This window comes from Myxocyprinus asiaticus, chromosome 39 (genome assembly GCF_019703515.2).
Source record: "Myxocyprinus asiaticus isolate MX2 ecotype Aquarium Trade chromosome 39, UBuf_Myxa_2, whole genome shotgun sequence".
NCBI lineage: Eukaryota > Metazoa > Chordata > Actinopteri > Cypriniformes > Catostomidae > Myxocyprinus > Myxocyprinus asiaticus.
Window position 1 is genome coordinate 26012707 of NC_059382.1, and position 18122 is coordinate 26030828.

General features: G+C 40.9%; 1 pseudogene; it reads left to right on the top strand.

Moving 5' to 3' along the window:
• Positions 1 to 660: 660 nt before the first annotated feature.
• The window catches only part of LOC127429593 (zinc finger protein neuro-d4-like), an 85813-nt pseudogene continuing 68351 nt past the window's right edge, over positions 661 to 18122 (top strand).

The window sequence follows — 18122 nt, forward strand, 5'->3', positions numbered from 1 at the left end:
ATTAAATTGCTTCTGAAGATATTAATTTAAATACTGGAGTTGTATGGATTACTTTTATGCTGCCTTTATGTGCTTTTTGGATCTTCAAAGTTTTAACACCATTAACTTGCATTATATTGACCTACAGAGCTGAAATATTCTTCTAAAAATCTTCATTTTGTGCTCTGCAGAAGAAAGAAAGTCTTACACATCTGGGATGGCATGATAATTTTCATTTCATCACTTTAAAAGCAAAGTATTCCACATAATGAATGCCGTGTATGTGGGAAGTGCAAAGCTGCTCAGTATACTGAGCAATGCCTACGTTTGTTATGGTTATCTCTAATTTAAGTACGTATTAGCTATAAGAATACATATATGACAGAGCATGCCTTTTTGTCTAAGAAAGCTTCAGCCTTCGCCCTCATATTTCCATTTTCTTGTCAAAGAAGCTAACTTACATGAGAGCAAAAATACTGACAGACTGACAGTCCAGCAATCCAACCTTGTATTTACAGTAGATGTTTTGACTTATCCATACAATTTCAAGGCGGGACTAGTATACAGTTACCAGCAATGTAATGTGGTAGTTGTAGTACAGGCTCTACAGTCTCTTAAAGGCAGCGTGGCATAAAAAACTACATTTCCCAGCACTTAGCATCCGAAAGTCTCGCTCCTATTGGCTGGCTGCTTCAGCCGCAGCCCCAGAGAATGAATGAAATTGAAATTGCTGGTATATTACATGTACAATACCGGGGATCTGCAGTCTTACATTGTATCATTCTATATCAAAATGGCCACAGCGGTCCAAAATCCTCTGAAATCGTAAGTAAAAAAATATTTATATTTGAATGCTTACCGGTATAAATGCCATGCAACAACGAGCGCTTGTTTCAATGCACAAATTTGCAAACATCTTTAAAAGTATAAATTGCGGGCGAGGTTTAAATTGCGAAATGCATGTTGCAATATAATAAACCATAATGCACGCGACGACATTTTGGCATCTGGAGAAACGTGGCATCATGTTGTAAAGTGCAGCAGACTCTCATGCATCTTTTCTGCATATGCACAGTGATATGGAGGAATGTTGAAAGAGAGTTGACGTGACCCGGCATCCCTGGTCAACATCGATCTCTGGGAACTTAGAGTTGCTGGTATTGGAAAAGAAAGATTCACTAGTTACCGAAATTAACAGCGACCCTTGAATATTTTTGATTATTATTTTACACGTGTGCATAAAATTATATATACAAATATTATGCTTTCTAAAATAGGATAACATTGAATATCTGAGATAATTCATGCGTTCAAACGGCATGAACTGGAAAATAAAATTAAAATGTTTACATCTCACGCGCCGACCGTAAATTTGATTGCCTAAAGTATATATCGTGAATTGTTATTATAGTGTGTTTCTGTGCCAAATCCATATGTTTAAACGTGGAATTTTCAGTGTCATGACTGTAGAAATGTAACATGTTGATATATCTTATGCGCCGTTTCTATGAAGTTTCCATTGGATTCCTTTGTGAAGACTGACACTATTTTTCGGCGTGCGGCACGCAGACGTCGCGCGGGCTCAGTGCCAAACGAATTGCTTTACATCCGTCTGCTTTGGAAACGGGAGACATTCCGTATGGCAGACGCATGTTTGTATTTCCCATGAATGCGACTGTAGGTTTTATATCTGATAAAAGGGATATGCGACTTGTGGCGGTTTTAATCTGGGAGGTTGTATCTCCTCCGTAACTACCACGAAAGCCTACTACAGTACCTGGACAGTGGACACAGAGGCAGCAATACGAATGCATGAACGCAGCCGCTGTTGACACCATGTAGGTTTTACCTAAAGAGAGCGGCGACATTTCATGAAATTCTCGGAATGAATAGCCTATGCACCTGTCCAAGTACGTGCTTCGCATGGCCCTTCCAAATGCACAGTGGAAGCCATTCTTGTAACTAATCCTCGAGAGTTATAGACAGGCATTCAGTATCACTTCAGTGCCCATACTTATTCCATAACTTATTTATCAAGCTATAGGACATTATAGCAATTATAATTATAGCATTTAGCTATATTACAATGCACATGAAAATGGTAACCATTTAGTAGCCTACTATGGCGGTATACAATGGATACCAAGTGTCATGGTCCTGCCATCTGATATCTTCACTATACCAGAGTATTTTTATTTTTACTTTTTTAAGAAATTAAACTGAAATATTTCATGTGGGTGTATAAATGCAGTATAATTTCAGTATAATTAGAGTCATCTACATTAATAGCAAGTTGAGCCCACCATAAACAGGGTTGGGGAGTAATGGAATACATGTAACGGGATTACGTATTTAAAATACAAAATATAAGTAACTGTATTCCACTACAGTTACAATTTAAATCGTTGGTAATTAGAATACAGTCACATTCAAAAAGTATTTTGATTTCTGAAGAGATTACTTTGCATTTTATTGTCATTTGTTTCATTAAGTCATTTAATATTTAGTCCTTTCAGATGGAAAACATTTATACATATAAATGATGCGATCCATAGTGTATTTGAACATCGGTGAAACACTTTCTTATGATGTGTTACATTCATACGAGCAGACAGAGAAGTATGTTTGAAGTAAGTTTGGAGAAGAAGAAATAGAAATAAACCTTGTGTAAATTGTCAGCTTTACACTAAGCAAAAATGTTATTTCTAGACATTTTACTAGTAAGACCTTTGATATTAGGGCAAAAATCGTATTCTTGATAATAATTTTTGTATTGTTTTCCTGTAAAAATATCTAAAAATCCTTAAAACAAGATCAATTTGATTGATCTTGTTTTAGAAACAACACTGCATAAGATATTTAGGTTTTTCAGAGAATGTATTTTTAACATGTATTTTGTCTTACTGTACTGGCAGAGTTTTTATAGTCAAAACAAGTGAAAAAATCTACCAGTGCTGAAGAAGTAATCCAAAGTATTTAGAATACATTACTGACCTTGAGTAATCTAACGGAATACGTTACAAATTACATTTTACAGCATGTATTCTGTAATCTGGTGGAATACGTTTCAAAAGTAACCCTCCCAACCCTGCCTACAGTAGATGATATTTGCACTTACTGTAAATAGTGGCATATGCTATTTGCACCCTGGTGTATAATAAAACAGTATTTAATCTAATAAGTATTGTAATGGAACTTTACTAAATCGCTGGCAGCGAGACGAAACGCACCTGGTGTGTCATGTAATAATTGTACCTCATCACTGCTGTCTTCAAATGCCGAGCATGGCTTTAGAGAGAGAGCGGTCTCTTCCGGTCCAAGAAACGGTTACCACAGCCCTCGCTTTCTGGACCGTGAGATGCTGAGCCACTAGAAAATGTGCAAGAAAAAGCCACCAAACACATGTTTCAGACCGGTAAAGACGTGCATGTACCCGTCTACCCCCCTTCTCTACACTGCACAAACTATTCATTTTTATTTAAAATAAATTAATTTCTGATGGCGTGTACTATCTGTTCTCGATTACATGGACCGATAAGGGCAGGATAGTGAAATTGGCAAAAGGTGGACTTGAACTCAGATCGCCCATGCAACTAACCAATTGTCTTACTAATATTGCCACATCAGATATTAGGCTGGAAATGGTCAAATTCACATACTTATCGCTCCACATTTTTTCTTCAAAGCGAATGTAATATTTTTAATAGTTTTGACAGGTTCCATCAGACTACTGGCGTGCATATAGCTGGGCTGTGTGCCCAATGCTATTTACACTTATTGCAAACAATTATTTGGCTATAATTCCACTATAACTCCATTGTACATCTTGCCATTGCAGTCTTTAGGCATGATCATGATTTCAAGCTCGATTACACTTCCTAGTGCTTGACACATGCACAGAGCGCTAGATGGCGCTTGTAAGTGTAACCAAGCTTGAAATCATGATCGCCAAGGAGATTGCTGATTTATAGTGTAAAAGGAATAATATTTTGGTCTGTTCTCACCCAAAACCGATTGGATCACTTCAGAAGACATGGATTAAAACACAGGAGTCATTTGTATTACTTTTATGCTGCCTTTATGTGCATTTTGGAGCTTCAAATTTTAGTCACCATTCATTTTTCATTTTTATTTTTGGGTGAACAAGTTGTCAAAGAGACTACAGTTGTGGCAATGGACAGTAACAGTAACAAAAATACCAAAAGATACTATGGTAAAACCATGGCTTTTGGTCATATAGTGAGGTGGCATTTTTTAAAGTACCTTGGAGTATCAGTACATGAATATAGAAATTACAGACAGTAGTAATCATTAGTACCATGGTATTACCATCCGATAAAATCATTCCATTATACCAACACAGTGCATTTTTGTAAACTGATGGAATGTCAGTGACTCGTGTAAAAACTTATTCTCAGACATGAAAATTCCTGGAGTAGCTCTAAGGGTTCTCTGCCTAATCTTTGACTCAATAAATGTCGGTGAGCTGTGACTTGATGATGTTTTGAGACATATGCAAGGTCAGGTGCATCTTTGTTCTTTTGAGATATTTGCATGGGAAACATGAATGTAATGAGGGGCTGCAAAGTCTGAATTACTGTGATGTTACACTCTTCAATAAGCCTCTTCAAAGATCCAAGTGAAAGTGTGGTACTTCAGGAGCCATGAGGAGATATCCGTTGAGGATCCAATCTAATTTCCATTATTGGCTTTTATAAATCAAACATTTTTAAGAGATGGTGATTAAATTATGCCTGGCTAGATTGCTGATTATTTGCTAACTGGCATGCCTTCACCAAAATGATGGCGTTTCATTTGGAATCTTTGAGCCATTCAAGGACATAGCATGTGCATGGGACATAGGGGACATGTCCCCCCCCCCCCCCCCCACACACACACACACACACAAACACTTTAAAAAAAACGGTGGTTATGTCCCCCACAGTTTTACTGGAACTCCTCCATCCCCATTGCAAACTGCATCCATACCGAAAGAGATTTTTTTTCCACGGGTCACAAGAAATGTTATAGTTGCCCCTTGCTGTGCATGAACTTGTCATTAGTGTTGTTTCCATGGTGATCAACTCACTCACACCCAGGCTGCATAGGTCACCATTACAGATGCAAAGATCAAAGAGGCAACAATTTATTCTTTAATGTTACATCAAGTGATCTAACTTGTCATGTGGTATCTTAATTGGGTTTATGTGATATTTAAATCATTATTAATAATTTAAAAGTCCCACCTAATTTATTTTTAACTTTATCTCTTTGTATCCTTTGGTGACATGCTATTATTGCTGCTATTATACACAAGTCATTTTACATTGTGATATTATTTTCATGACAGTTTTGCACACATTTTACTCCCCAGTTTTCATTACTGCAATTTAAAAAAGATGATCATAATGATATTTTTATTACTGCAATGTCAAGAAAAAATAGAGATATATTTGTAAGTATTTATGCATCATAGAATTTCTCCTTTGGTACTGCCAGATTTTAATAAAAAATCATTGTATAACAGCATTTTTTTTTTCTGTAACAGCAAAAAATCAAAACAACAACATTAACAAAAGAACAATTGTGTTATAACAATGAGAATCATCATTGAAAACAATGGGAATAGTAAAATGGGGGGACTGCAAATGTACTGAAGTGTCATGAAAATAAAGTTACAGTGTCATGAATAACAATGCAAAAAATCTTAAGGGTCCTAAATGTATGCTTCATTTTCTTTATGCAAAGAATAATTTCTATTTTTTAGTGTTGATTTTCTTGACAGGTTTTGAGAGAATTAAGGGCTGAACGATTTGGACAAAAAATCAAATTGTGATTATTTTGAAAAAAATATTGCGATTTGACTGCAAAATGATAAACTTAAAAAGAAGTGTAAGTGATTCCTTAAGGGTATTCACACTTGAGTTCTCTTAAAAAGAACCAAACCAAATGAATATATAAACGGTATATAGACTGTATATGAAACAGTGAAAGACTGTGTACATTTTTTGTCCAGTTTGTGAAAGGGTCAGGTATAATAATAATAACTTATTCAATAGTAATTTGTTCATGGCATTGCTATGCAGTGTGGTTAACCCCTCAAGCCTTTATTTTGGCAGAAGCTTTTATTTTGGTGGAAAACTGAAGGAAGTTTCTGTTGACAACCTTTTAATGCAGTAACAAGATCTCGTCTCCCTTTCGGTCCACAAAAATACAGTGTCATGGGGTTATTATAGATTTGTATAGTAAATTGTAGTGGCCAAAAATATGTGAAAATACTCAAATGTGAAACAAAAGTAAATCTGGACAGCTTTAAATAGTGTTCATTAGCACACCAAACTGAACTCAGAGAGTAAAATATAGCTGCAGGCATTGCTCCAAAAAGGGGCGGAAGCTCCAAACCGCCATTATAGATATGGGGAGCCGGGCCACTTACCTAAACCTTTCCCTAACCTTAAACGTGAGTGGAAGTGATGCCCCCTTTTGGAGTAGCCAGTCCCCCTTCTGGAGTAACCCCGCCCCCTTTTGGAGATTCTGCCCCCGTTTGGAGGTCACCGGCCTGCAGCTATACATACTTGAACTCAGAGCACATCTGTCACTCAAGGCACCAGATACAGTAGATAGAATTTGTGTATATCGAGCACAGAACAGGTCTGAAAGCACTGAAAACACATGTGTAATACAGTACACTAACTGACCTCGTTTAGATGTATTTAAGAAAGTACTACACACTACAGACAAAACAGCTGCGCACATAAGCACAGCACAGCGTGCAGCGCATTCAGGGGCCAAATTGACAATAGTGTTACTGAAATATCCAATTTTGCAAGATTTACCTTCAGAATTTTTTTTATTTATTTTCATTATTTAGTAACATGTCCCCACCACTTCAACAACTTCATCATTTATTGGCTCCTGACTGAATTTGGTTCCACACTGATCTCTTCCCTTATTTCTATTTCTTCTTCCTCCTTTGGTCCTAGCAGTCCTTACATCTCTCTGGTAATTACTCAGGCTCACTTACTGTCTCCATTTTTCCACAATCTTCCACCATCTCCCTCGGTCTTCTAAAGTGATGGTGTCCTGTCTCTCCCTGTCATTTCGCAGGATACGGAATGGAGACTTCTTGGATAGTTATTCCACTTTGCCTCACTGATCTGAGAAAATTGAATTTGATAGAGTTCTTCACACTGTCGCTCTTTAAGCCGAAGACTGTCACCCTGTTTAAGATCATTCCTCCATATCCTTATACTCGGCCCCTTTTAATGTTTGTTTACATAAGCAGTCACAATTCTATAAGGACATTTATCTTCTTCCGAGACTTGTGGGTTGTTCTCCTCATTTCACTCACTTTTTTTCCAGAGAGATTCTCTTTGTCTTCATGAAGAGAGAGAGAGAGACACAGATAGGTATTTTTAGCTCTATGACCTATTTCTCCAATGCTACCTAACTCATTGTCAGTCATCGCACTGTTGCTCACGGATCGTATTGTGTGCAACTGGCACCTATAGCCAGTATGTGAATATATGTGGAGTTGCACTTGAACTCAGTGGTTGTTTAGATGGATACTGGAGCATGGTGTTTGAACTTCGCTCTGCTTCAGGGAGGTGAGACACCTTGTGGGAAGATCATCAAATGGTGGATTGAGGACAGAGCGAGAACTTGACAGAGGGAGGGTATCACTTCCTGATGATTCAGACTTGTCAGTGTGAACATCTGAGTAAAGTAGTTAGGAATGAGACCTGGCTATGCAAAAGTGACTAAACATTATAATTTCGAGTGGTGCTTGCCCATGCAAGACACAAGAACAGCCATTGCAATTGCTAAGGTGATCTATAGCATATTACAATGTGGTTGCCAGAGTATTCTGGATGGTTTTGTACTGGCCCAAGCCAAAAGAGCCCACTCCCAGGTGTCTATGATATTCTGGTCCCCAGATATGGCTGGGGTTCCTCCTTCAACATAAATCAATGGGATTTTTTTTGCCTGTTTTGTCGTATGCCTGGCGAAAATTGTAAGTCTGGTAGCTTAAAAAAGTAATATCACACCTATTCTCAACAAACTGCATGATGTGAGGTATCATTTTGTAGCACAAACATTGTGGGATGACTAATGCGCTGAGGCTTAATGCTTAGGGTTGGGGTTTTGAGCTGGTGGTCTGCATGGTTTACACATAACACTATCAGGGACTGGCAATTGCGCATAGGGCAGCCTGTTAAACAAATAATGGTTTTGCCTTATACTGCCTCAAAGCAAATTACAATATTAGAGTACTACAGTATATACAAACTAGAAATGTCCATAACTCCTCATATACTCTATATATGGCCTCTACATTTGGAAGTGGTTTACAGTCCAGTAGTCTATAGAATCTGTATGATTGGATTGCCTATCATATGGAATAATCCATCCGAGTTTGTGGTGTGCCAATGTTTGCATGCTGTCAATCCATGCAATTTTTTAAAATATCGTTGTGCAAATGTTCAGTCTTAAAGAGATAGTTCACCCAAAAAGAAAAATTCTGTCATTATTTATTTACTCATCCTCATGTTGTTTGCAACCCATATTGCTTTTTTTCTTCTCTGGAAAACTAAAGGAGATATTAGGCAGAATGTTAGCCCAAATTCCACAGTAGACAGAAAGTCATATAGGTTTGAAACAGCATGAGGGTGAGCCTGAGGAAATGATACAATTTTCATTTCATTTTCAAAGCTATTCCTTTAAATCTTGTGTCTACATGGGCATCTTGTGCTTTTTGAGATTGTGTACACTGTGTTCTGAGAGTTAGTGTGTGTGACAGTGTGAAAAAGGCCATGCGTTTGGAGCAGAACAGCAGTGCATGGCGTGGTCCATTGCTAAATGTGGATTCATCAGATGAGATTTATAGCTCTCCCTCTTTCGCTGTTATTTGGTGGATAGATCCTCTCCCTACATCTCAGATGTTATTAAAGTGCAAAAAGTGAAGAATTCATCTCTCTTCCAGACAAACTGTCCCACTAGCCATTTTCATCGGAGAGCCATAAGAACACTCGTTTAGAGGAATCCATAGATGGTCCAAGAGGGAAACTGTAACAAACGTTCACAGAAAAGGAGGAAGTGGGAGATGGCGAATCCAACTCAAACAGTATCTTTTTATTTCCTTTAAAATAAAATTTAAAATTTATTTCTTTCCTTGCATCTGGCTTGCTTTTAAAGCCCATCTCCACTCTCACTGCAATGACAAACAGTTGTTAGAGACAATCATTGCCAGGTGATGATCCTTACTGTTCTCATCTCCTGATCTTGCTCTCCATTTACAAACTGCCGCTTAACCACGCCCCCACCACTACATACCCCCATTGCCCGACTCAGGTCGGGGAGCCATCTGGCCTGCCCAGTACCCCCCCCCCCCCACATTTCTGGAAAGTCCGCAATAGCCATCTGCGCCCCAGTCTGGACCACCTTGAACTTAAAAAATCAGGAGCATGTAACAACACACACCACAAAGCGCAGCTTTCACTTGCATAAAAGCCTGTTGGCACGGCTCCAACCACTGGACCGGGTCTGGGGCTCCCTTTTTAGTGAGATCAGTCAGTGGTACTGGTGACGTCCGAATAATTAGGCACAAACCTTCTATAGTAGCCAGCCAGCCCCAGGCACTGTCTCACCTCCTTTTTGGTCTTGGGTCTCAGGCAGGTTGCAACCGCTGTGATCTTATCAATTTGGGGGTACACCTGACTGTGACCCAAGTTGAACCCCAGATACTTTACCTCCACCCATCCAATTGCACACTTCTTGGGGTTTGGCGTGAATCCTGCCCACTGCAGCGACCTCAGAACCGCCATCCGATGCTGCATATGCTGCTGCCAATCATTACTGTATATAATGATGTCATCCAGATAGGCAGCGGTGTACGCAGAGTGCGGTTTGAGTACTCGGTCCATAAGGCGCTGAAACATAGCCGGGGCCCCAAACAAACCGAGCGGAAGGGTCACGAATCGGTGTAAGCCAAACGGTGTAGAGAAGGCTGTTTTCTCACGGGACATTGGAGTTAAGGGGATCTGGCAATAACCCTTCGTTAAATCCAGTGTCGAATAAAAGCGAGCTGCGCCCAACCGATCAAGCAGTTCATCAATATGAGACGTTGGATATGCGTCAAATTTAGACACCGCATTGACCTTTCTATAATCCCCACAGAACCGCACTGAGCCGTCGCTCTTCGGAACCAGCACCATCAGGCTGGCCCAGTCACTGTGGGATTATTCTATTACCCCCATATCTGGTATGTCCTCTAATTCTTCTCGAACCCCTTTTTTTTTGTGGACGATTGCATACCACTACCCCTGGGGTTGTTTCAATATGGTGTTTTATGAGGTTCTTATGACCAGGAAGGGGCGAGAACATCCATGATTTGCGACCGTGAGAGGTGGTCTCCGCAAGTGACCAGAGTGCCACGATTGGCTTTTAAGTTAATCTCCAACCCGAGCTCCTCCCTCTCCGGTACCACCATCGTCAAAGCCACAGGGACCACCTCCCACCACAGTTTTAAGAGGTTGAGGTGGTAAATCTGACATGCTCCGCCCCATCTGTGTGTTTAAACTCATAATTGACTTCCCTGACTCGCTGTGTGACCTCAAAGAGCCCTTGCCACTTTGTGAGTAATTTAGAGCTTGATGTGTGTAGTAATATAAGGACTTTATCTCCCAGTGTATGTTATACAGCCAGGTCTGACATTCTTGAGCCTGTAGCAAATTCTCCTGTGATAGTTGCCCCAATGTGTGGAGTTTTGATCTTTAATTTCGTTTTTGCTGTTTGAAGATCCCTCTTCCTAATTTTCCCTCACGACAACTAAGACCCCGCAAGGCTTATGCCCATACAATAATTCAAATGAGGAGAACCCTGTGGAGGCTTGCGGGACCTCTCACTCTGCGAATAACAGGGGTTCAAGCCGCTTATCCCAATTCTGAGCATCTTCGTGCACGAACTTACGAATCATGTTTTTCAAGGTTTTATTAAACCGTTCGACCAAGCCATCCGTTTGCAGGTGGTACATGCTTGTCCAAATCGATTTAATGCCCAATAATTCATACTGCTCACATAGTGTACATGACATAAAAGTAGTGCTTTGATCAGTGAGGATTTCTTTCAGGATGCCCACTCCAGACATAATTTTGAAGAGTGCCTCCGCAACATTACGTGCTAAGATGTTGTGCAAAGGCACGGCTTCCGGATATCGCATTGTGTAGTCCACCAGAACCAACACAAAGGGTTTGGGGCTCACGAATATGTTGCCATATGGTCCTTTGCCAACTGTATGGCCATTTGGAGCGATGCTGGGTGGTGGCACTTGATCCACTCCGCCATCCCTCTCGGAAGTCAAGCGATGAACTGCTCCAGTACCACCAGATCGATGACAGTTCCGACGTCGCATTGCTCAGCCAGCAACCACCTCCGGCAGGCATCCCGGTGCTGTTGGGCAAAGGTGAACAAGCGGCCATGCTCACCAATGGTCAGGGAGCGAAAGCGCTGATGCTGCTGCTCAGGTGTCCGGCCGACCCACTGCAGGATGGCTGTTCTCAAGTCAGCATACACCAGGAGGTTCTCCGCTGGTAACTGCTGCACCGCGAGTTGGGCTTCCCCGGACAGCAGTGGAATTAACTGGACCACCCACTGGGTGCTCGGCCATCGGCATGCCCCCACCGTCCACTCAAAGAGCTCCAAGAAGGCCTCTGGATCGTCTAGGGGGCCCATCTTGACTAGCGGTTCCTGGGGCGGGGCAGTCATGGGGTCTGGGGTCACAGCGGCAGCACCCTCCTCCAGAACATCTGCCGGTAATCCGCTTGGGCCTGGAGGAGTGCATTGAATCGCTGCTCCTGTTCGGTTCGCAGCTTGAGGAGGGCCTGATGCTGTGTCTGGTGGATGCTGGTGAGGGTCTTGACCACGCCCTTCAGAGGTGAGGGATCCATGGCAGCATTCTTCCTCCCTTTATCCCGGGTTTCGTCACCAGTGTAAAACATTTTCACAGAAAAGGAGGAAGTGGGAGACGTCGAATCCAACTCAAACAGTATCTTTTTATTTCCTTTAAACTCAATATTTTCACTTTTCAGCGGTCACACTCAGAAACTACACTTTTCAGCAGACATAAAACAATACAGTCTTTCTCCAACTCAGGTCTCGTAACTCTCCCCCTCTGACTGGCGTCTGGCTCACTTTTAAAGCCCGTCTCCACTCTCACTGCAATGACAAACATCTGTTAGAGACAATCATTGCCAGGTGATGATCCTTACCGTTCTCATCTCCTGATCTCGCTCTCCATTAACCACGCCCCCACCACCACAGAAACATAATGGCTTATATATGATGTGAATGGATCACGCAAGAAAAACAAGGTGGAGAGAATGTTATAGTGTATACAGTGAATAGTTCAAAAATCAGATCACAAGTTCCAAGTTCCCAAATCAGACTGATCTTGCTGTGAATTCAGCGACAGAAGGTTGACAATTCTGCTGCTGAATTTGGTCTGTGCTTACCGAAATGCAAATCACTGCCCCCAGTGGCCGAAACTGGAAGTGTTGTTGAATGTATGGGCATGTGTGAGCTCAAGTTTTCAAGTGAAATGTCCACAGAGAGGCACCAAAAGATAAAAGATGTAATTTCTAAGTCAAAATTAATGCAAATTTAATTAACCCTAACACTAAACTTAACCTTCATTTAAAAGGTAATTTTATAGCGAAATGCAACCTCCGAATTATGCTCACCATTGTTTATTTGAACGTGATTACTTCCTGGTTTCCATGGGACCAGAACCCATATTCAGAAGCATCATGTCAATTTCCTGTGTGATCATGTTGCCCAAATATGCATTTTATCAAAATCGTAGGGGAGGAGGAGATGGGCCACTTGTAGAAAATGTAATCGTGATGCTCACTATGGTGGCTGTACGGAAGTCCCTCCTTTCAGTTAAAAGGCAATCCTCGAGTTTGTTTACTCTAGATCGAGCATAAACATTAAATGGACCAGTCTGAAAATGCAGTTTTTGCTATTTTGACATATGTTTTTGGAATTCAAATGTGCACTCAGTTTTTTTTTTTTTTTGCTAATGGCTAAACTTTTAAACAGAAAGATGTAGTAATAGTAGAATACTATTTTAAAAAATATGTTTAGAATGATGTACACGCATGTTAGATGACGACTCTAGTCACATCAGTCTTAGAGAAAAGGCTGCTTTTTCTACATATGGTGCTGGGCAGACATGAGCGCCGCCATGTTTAGATCATATGACCAGTCATATATTGCTGATTTTATCTCGATAATCCCCTGTAATTGGATGCTTTCACTCGCAGTATTAATTAATCATGCCTGACTGCGAATTGCGCATTTTTACAATGACATTGGTAACTTCTGCAGGTGTCACCACAACATACTGTAAACAAGAATATAATTAAATGCACCTTTAATCTTAACAAACATTTTTGAAGATTTCAGTCATTCCCCATTCAAGTAGGCAGGAGCTCTACTTGAATTCTAGAATTCTGAATATTAGCTATAAAAATAGGTGCCCTGGGGCATTACCAAGCTGTGGCAACCAAGTGGACTGTCTTGCCTTAAAGGGACTTTATGACGGTGATCAACATGCAACTGAGAATTGGTTTTGGACAATGGCTAGAAGCAGTGGAACATGCAGCAGGACATCAGGTCCATGTTACACCACAGGCCACGTTTTATGTGAATACATAGCATGTGCCAGCAAAAACAGCAGTGCAATTCAATATAGTCGACAAATGCCTCTGAGCATATATGGTTCTGTCCTGCAGCTAAGGATCCTGGGTATTCCATACAAGTGTGAATATCTGTGATCGAAGACCACGGTGAACGCAGGTGTTTTAGGAAGATAATCTCTGAAAATCCATCAAGCATCTTCAACAACACTTTTAGAGAAAATGTTTCAAATAGCTCATTTGACTCTGCATACAAATGAGATGTTTTGACACCTTTTGAAATCTAAACTCCTCTCCAAGGTGATGCTGATGAATATGGAACTAATTTCATGCTGGTTGACCTTGGCTTTTTGCTTGGTGAACCAGGGTACATTTTGCTCTGATAGTGGTTGAGGGTAAAATCTAAGACTCGCAGGTTAACTGTTTTCAGAGTCTAATTTATTGTATATTAGCTAGCATCTAATGAATTTATCTAAATATCAAAATTTACAGCATTAGTGGTATTCAAAGAATACCATGGTTTTGCTATTGCACATATCCAAAACAACATTATATTACCATGACACCATGCCCGAAAAACATGGTAATACCATGGTACGCCTCTGTTAGTGTAAATTATAAACAATAACCGTTACGCCCCCCCACCCCAATCATCGAACTCTTCTCTTAATGGTGGATTCATCTTTCATTGTTTATATAACTACTCATTTCACATTAGATTGCTTTAGTTTATTGCTTTAATCTTTAGTCTTAACATTAACCTGCATACTTAGCTTCCCACTGATATAATCGTGCCAAACACATTAAATGCACTTTATTTTGCATTGTGCAGTTCATAATATAATATCTGCCTATAACGTAAATGTACAGTAGATGTAACATTTGACCTCACTAATGCAGTTTTGAAATGTTCTGCAGTTTTTCCAGTCCTCACTAGGCTATAGCTGTCTTCGGCAGGCTGCACCAGCACATCTGTAGAGGGAGATGAGGAAAGAAATGAGATCAATCATTTGACTGGGTAGTGCAGTGTAAATGAGAGAGAGGGGTGGTGGGGCGGAGGATGACAAACAGTACACAGTGTAATCAGTGTAATCTACAGTGGTACTGATGGGGGATGGGAATGCCAATATCCTCTCTGAACAGACCAGAGCTCATGGAAACTCTGGGGGTCACTTCAGCAATGTAGTCCATTGTGTACCAACATTGGCACCAACTTCAGCATATCAGCATGGTTAAAAGTTCTTTTCATCCAGGTGTGATGCTGACAACAACAAAAAAGTACCGTGGTAATACAGTACCATAGCTTTTTGGACATGGCACCATCACGGTAAATGTAAGCGCAGCGTAGTTCTAGCGGGAAGACTAGCAGCTGTACATCATTGCACTCCTAGCCAATCACATGTAAACCATTGCTTTATAAGTCTGCTCACAATCTATCACATTGCTGTTTCAGTGTGCTAACACGGCAACATCATTCTATAGCACTGTCTGACGTCAAGTCCAGTTTACTCTCCGACTAGCTAACGTCCAGCTATGGACACGGACTTATTCACTGCTCCTTACCTTTTATCCAGAATCAGCAGCTCCTTGCCCAACACACGTCTGCAAAATTCCGAATTCTCAGTGGGATCGCGCCCTCTTGGAATGATAATAGACATGTTCCGACCTCTCCAGGCCACAGGCGAACCAGTGCACAGAACATCTCTGAAAGCCTCCTTCCCTTCCCAATGACACCGTCACTTCATCTCAACTTCTGCCCACATCAAACCCATGAGGAGTAAACAATCAGCAAACCCGGATCTTTATCCATATCTCATTCACTTAGGAGATCTCCCTCAATCGAGCCACCGCATCCACCTCAATCGGAATTCAGGACCCGGTGCGGAAGGAGTGCGCTCCCCGGCAAATCTGTCAAAATCATTGGCCAGGCCGCAACTGATTTCCATCAGAAATAAGCTAAGTTCTTAATCATATCCATCAAATGCATTCAGATTATAGTCATGGGTCTAGGCCTTCTGTTGCCTATGCTGTCTGTTCATCATAACACATCTGCATCAATATCAAAAGCCAATATTTAATGTTAACAGCGCATTCACTCTCATATTAACGGCAGGCAATCATACGTTCACAGCGTAATCACATGAGGGTAACTCGGTCAAGGTTCACTCACATGTCATTCACCATGTTGCATGCCCGAGTGTTCCCCATCGGGGAATTAAGATCATTATTCAGGCATGTCATTATGTACAGTGCTCATTGTACGGGGTCTCATCACTCCATTCAGTAAGATATCCCTGTTTTGTTGGTCGCTCTTCGCTCTAAACCACGTAACGGGCGAATTCCAATACAAGGTATCATCCCTATGCCCTACTTACTACGAAAGACAGAGCTCATGATGTGGGCACTCTGAAGGGAGCATGGAATCACAGTTTAAATGTAGTTTTCACTAAAGTCTTGTGAAAGGGTACTTCGTGAAATAATTAACTTATTTTGTTAGGTACAATATTTCGAGCGGCGTTCCCTAACCGAGCACCTTCAAGGGTGCATTAATGCCGCTTGGAAAATGCAGTGTTTTCTTACTCTATACATCTACTTCCACGTTCTCATCATAAGCACCACTGTTGTGGCACGCCTCTGACACATAGCGGTAGGCTCCACACTGCATTCCCTTATTCATCAGATAATTTCATTACCAGCGTAATGCATTTTGCGCCTTATATGATCAGGTCATCAGGGGATGATTCGTATTTTCACGGCATATTTACATTTTATTACTCATTCAGGCATCATTAAAGTGCAGATATTTGTATCTTATGTGTCTTCATAAATCATTCACTTTCATCTCTGTTCGGACCATGTTTCAGTCTATGGGGATCTTCAAGCATTGGGGCTTTATCAATGTTCCAAATTTCAAAGCTCAAGAGTTTAACAGTCATGTCAGCCTACTACATTACATTTTATTTAAGTATCAACACATTTCAGTATGATGTTGTTCACTTTTAATGCACCGTGGTCGGGGACGTTACATTTAGTAGCAGGTAAGCACGTTTGGCAATCATTGGATAAAACCTGTGTTGAATCAAAACTCATTTTCATCTTGCTGCTGTTAATTTCTGTTGCTGCTGGTAAGTCATAGCTCCCTCCTATGCTTTTATGTTATTTCTTCAACTATGTTGCCAAATGCTTTATTGATTTTAAAGTTATCAATGTTTTCGTTTTCGCTCCACTCACTGTGTGTGTGTGTATACAGGTGCATCTCAATAAATTAGAATGTCGTGGAAAAGTTCATTTATTTCAGTAATTCAACTCAAATTGTGAAACTCGTGTATTAAATAAATTCAGTGCACACAGACTGAAGTAGTTTAAGTCTTTGGTTCTTTTAATTGTGATGATTTTGGCTCACATTTAACAAAAACCCACCAATTCACTATCTCAAAAAATTAGAATATGGTGACATGCCAATCAGTTAATCAACTCAAAACACCTGCAAAGGTTTCCTGAGCCTTCAAAATGGTCTCTCAGTTTGGTTCACTAGGCTACACAATCATGGGGAAGACTGCTGATCTGACAGTTGTCCAGAAGACAATCATTGACACCCTTCACAAGGAGGGTAAGCCACAAACATTCATTGCCAAAGAAGCTGGCTGTTCACAGAGTGCTGTATCCAAGCATGTTAACAGAAAGTTGAGTGGAAGGAAAAAGTGTGGAAGAAAAAGATGCACAACCAACCGAGAGAACCGCAGCCTTATGATTGTCAAGCAAAATCGATTCAAGAATTTGGGTGAACTTCACAAGGAATGGACTGAGGCTGGGGTCAAGGCATCAAGAGCCACCACACACAGACGTGTCAAGGAATTTGGCTACAGTTGTCGTATTCCTCTTGTTAAGCCACTCCTGAACCACAGACAACGTCAGAGGCATCTTACCTGGGCTAAGGAGAAGAAGAACTGGACTGTTGCCCAGTGGTCCAAAGTCCTCTTTTCAGATGAGAGCAAGTTTTGTATTTCATTTGGAAACCAAGGTCCTAGAGTCTGGAGGAAGGGTGGAGAAGCTCATAGCCCAAGTTGCTTGAAGTCCAGTGTTAAGTTTCCACAGTCTGTGATGATTTGGGGTGCAATGTCATCTGCTGGTGTTGGTCCATTGTGTTTTTTGAAAACCAAAGTCACTGCACCCGTTTACCAAGAAATTTTAGAGCACTTCATGCTTCCTTCTGCTGACCAGCTTTTTAAAGATGCTGATTTCATTTTCCAGCAGGATTTGGCACCTGCCCACACTGCCAAAAGCACCAAAAGTTGGTTAAATGACCATGATGTTGGTGTGCTTGACTGGCCAGCAAACTCACCAGACCTGAACCCCATAGAGAATCTATGGGGTATTGTCAAGAGGAAAATGAGAAACAAGAGACCAAAAAATGCAGATGAGCTGAAGGCCACTATCAAAGAAACC